Here is a 3,936-nt window from a genome sequence, read left to right as displayed (position 1 = left end):
CAGATCTTTGGTGATGTAGGCCAGTGTTATTGCTCAGATGAAATGATCTCCTTTCAGTAGATGGGATATGCATGGGACCACTATAGATAACCTGCATATATTACAGATTTGTTATCTCAGAATTTCTGGTAATATTTTATGGAACTCTACTTTTAATCTGTAGTTGAAATGTGGAAGCAAAGGCACCTAACAATCATCTGACTCAGGTGTCAAGTAAGGATCGAATATGAACTTCTACTAAATGTATACTTACAGCGCATCCACCATTATTCCTCAAAATGTGGTGAGGTTTTATCTGCCATCGTATGGCTGAGCACAGATCCTGGTTCCACATACACAAGCAGGTAAAGTTGTAGGATCTTGAGAGTCTTCACTTAAACGTGTTTAATTATTGAAATTGAAAAGAAAACCAAAGGTTTACTGGCCCATCTCTGGATCTGCTTATATTGTCCTTCCCTGTCGGGGTGGCTCCATGTTATGCAGCCAGTCACAAAGAGACTGGACACAACTGGAGAATCACAGCTGTTCACAGATGACGGAAGTGGTGCTGCACTGTGGCCGCTGTTATGGACAGTCTTAGAACGAAATGGTCATTTGCAGTAAGGGCGAACTCGTGGTATACCCAAGCACGTTTTGGACTGGTAATTGTGCCCATTCATGGATTATGCACATAGGCATGGCCTTCTTGTTGCTCTGGATAATCTTGTAACTTGATTTCTTAAAAGAATTGTGCTTAGGGCGCCTGGGTGGCTCAGTTGGTTAAGCGACTGTCTTCGGCTCAGGTCATGATCCTGGAGTCCCGGGATCGAGTCCCGCATCGGGCTCCCTGCTCGGCGGGGAGTCTGCTTCTCCCTCTGACCCTCCTCCCTCTCATGCTCTCTGTCTCTCATTCTCTCTGTCTCAAATAAATAAATAAAATCTTTAAAAAAAAAAAAAAGGAACATATTTTAAAATAAAAAAAAAAAAGAATTGTGCTTAAATTTGTGAGCAAAATTAGACTTAGTTTTGTTCCCAAATCAGATGTCTACAGACAAGCATGCCAAAAGAGCAAGAAATAAGTATCTCTGTTCTCCATGGTTGTCTGAAATATTGAAGGTGATGTTGGATGATCTGTGTCTAAGGTGACTTTGATGAGGCATGAAAAGCTTAGTGAACTTTCCTTGCATCTGGGGGCTATTAGCTAGAGTCTCTTTACTGATACGACATTCTATAGGATTTCTTGTCACAAGTTATAAGACCTGTGATAATAATGATGTAGGATTGTTACTGTGGAGTTGTATATCAAATCTATGTGGAAATTTTTGACCTATTCATAGTGATTGCATAGGTCGCATATATTGGTAGATATTGCTATCATTTTATGTCATCTTGGGAGTTTGTTCAAACCAAGTAGATACTTTAAAGATTAATAGAGGCAGAATAGCCCAATGATCATAGATTTGAGCTTTGGGGTCAGACAGACTTGAATTCAAATTCTGGCTCTGCCACTTAGTAGCTATGTGATTTGTGGCAAATATGTAAGTTCTCTCAGCTTCAAGTTTTCATGTGTAAAAGGCAGCAGAAATTATACTCTTTTCAGAGGTTTTTTCATGAGGAACAGGGATATAATGCATTGCTTGGTTGATAGCAAGCACTCAATAAATGTTGGCTAAAGCTACTTGTAGTTAGAATTAGTTAGTAGTTAGAGTTAGAATTAATCTCATTTGGTCTTTTCGTCTCTCAGCATGGAAGATGTTGCTAGTGTTAAAGAAAAAATTATCAGACACTTGCTAAAGACAGGAAAGCTTTATTCAAGAAGGGGACTGCTGCAATGGGGAGTGGGGGAGAGAGACTGAGCTCAACTCTGAATAGAATGAGGACAGTGGGGATGTATAGCCAAGAAGCAAGGAGGGGGTCAGTGGAAGGAACATTACTAAGAGGATACACCCAAGCTAGGTAGATTTTCGCTAGACTGACTCAACAGGATTCTCGCTGAAGGCAGGCCAGGGTGTTAAGATATCAAGGGTGAGGGATGATGAATTTGATCAGCTATCAAGGTGGGAGGATTTTCACTAAAATGACCCAGCAGGATTTTTGCTAAGATTGGACTAAGCTTTGCACAGTGGCAGTATCGTAGCCAATGAGGTTTATCCGAGGCGCGATTATTGCTAATTGAAAACTAAGACTGGACGAAGTGGGCCAGGGACAGATCCCAAGGTCAGGGCCTTCTCAAGAAGAGGTCTCACGGGCGCCTGGGTGGCTCAGTTGGTTAAGCGACTGCCTTCGGCTCAGGTCATGATCCTGGAGTCCCTGGATCGAGTCCCGCATCGGGCTCCCTGCTCGGCGGGGAGCCTGCTTCTGCCTCTGACCCTCCCCCCGCTCATGTGCTCTCTCTCTCTCATTCTCTCTGTCTCAAATAAATAAATAAATAAAATCTTTAAAAAAAAAAAGAAGAGGTCTCACAGGAGTGCGACTTAAGTTTGGTCAAGGAGAGAAATTTTATCACTGGTATAAGGGACATAAATATTGTATAGGGCATAAATACCAACTAATATTTATTGAGTGGCTTATGCATATCAGGTACTGTGCCAGGCATTTAGTAAATGTTAATTATTTCATTGAACCCTTAGGATAGTCCTGAAGAGCAGGTGCTGTTAGTCTGATTTTCTACACCAGGAAATTGAGGTTCTGAATGGTGATGGGATTTTCACAAGCCTAGACTACAAAGCTGGAATTTGAATCCAGAGTTTTCTGATCCTGCAAACTAGCATCTGTGAGCGCTGCTTTATCTTGTACATGCGTGGCTGTATGGATAGATCTACTCTTACCTCCAGTGAGTAGCACACATTTACTGCAAATGAATGACTGAATGAATATCTGTGAGAATGGCAAGTTACAATTGGTTTCAACAGGTTCAGAGGAACTTCAGATGCTGCCAAAATTAATTTGTGATACAGGGTCAAGGCATACAGCACCGGTCAACCTTATTACCCTAAGCACCACAGTGGAAGGAATCACGAAGTTTTATATTTCGTCCAAGTTATTCCATTGCCTTGGAACTTTGGGCTTCATTCTTTGACCATGCTTGATCTCCTGCCTTCTGACTTGGATGGATCTGAAGCGCCCTTATCTCTGTCATAGCAACAATTCACCCTGAAAGACAGAGGCAGCATCTCCTTGAATAAGAAAAATGAGAATGTGTCACATTTCAAATGTGAATCTGGCTGCAAGTGAGTGGGTGACACACACAAGCACTTTTAAAAAGTGGGAAACAGACATGGTACATGTAAGGAAATATGTCATTGAGCAAACATCCTAGGCGTGTTCCCTTCTGTGGTATTATGTAGATAAATATCCCTTCATCAGCCATTTTCCTCCTCTTTCACAGAATTTCTTAATCCCCTGCAGGGACACCATTTTAGGAAATGTTAACAAAGAACCTTAATGTTTTAAAACCAACACAATATACAGGTTTCAAGGGGAGACCTTTTAAGCATTTCTTCCAGAGGCAGGGTTAAATCCCTTAAATTGAGTTTTATTTTAATTTATTTTTAAATATGACTTTAAGACATTACTTCTGTGATAGTTGCATTTTCTTGAGCCAGATGGACTGTGTTTTAATACAAGATCTTTCCTTGGGTAATTTCTATCTTTGTTATAATGTAGGAGAAACAAAATAATTTCTTAATTCCATGGAGATTATGGAAGAATGGTCTAGGCGGAGGTCAGGAATTTTTCACTGGGAGATAGAGGTTTGTGATTTCTCTGGTTCTTGAGAATTCTCCTAATATTTGGTATAGAGCCTAATTCACAGTAGATGCTCGACAAATATTTGCTGGATGAATGAATGGATTTTTGCCTAGCTGAACTGTCCCTGAGCCTTGGACTGGGCTATGACAAGGAAGGCTTTGATTCTTCTTTGTTTCAGGTTAGTTAATGGAATCACACTGAAGATAA

General features: G+C 40.8%; 1 pseudogene; it reads left to right on the top strand.

The window, feature by feature from the left end:
- The first annotated feature begins 2,090 nt into the window (after window positions 1–2,090).
- LOC115943661 (U4 spliceosomal RNA) lies at window positions 2,091–2,167 on the top strand (annotated as a pseudogene).
- The last annotated feature ends 1,769 nt before the right edge of the window (window positions 2,168–3,936 follow it).

The sequence above is a fragment of the Leptonychotes weddellii genome, chromosome 10 (genome assembly GCF_054177405.1).
Source record: "Leptonychotes weddellii isolate Sample4059 chromosome 10, ASM5417740v2, whole genome shotgun sequence".
Classification (NCBI taxonomy): Eukaryota; Metazoa; Chordata; class Mammalia; order Carnivora; family Phocidae; genus Leptonychotes; species Leptonychotes weddellii.
Note: the sequence above shows the minus strand (reverse complement) of the source record. Positions and strands in the feature narration are given on the sequence as shown.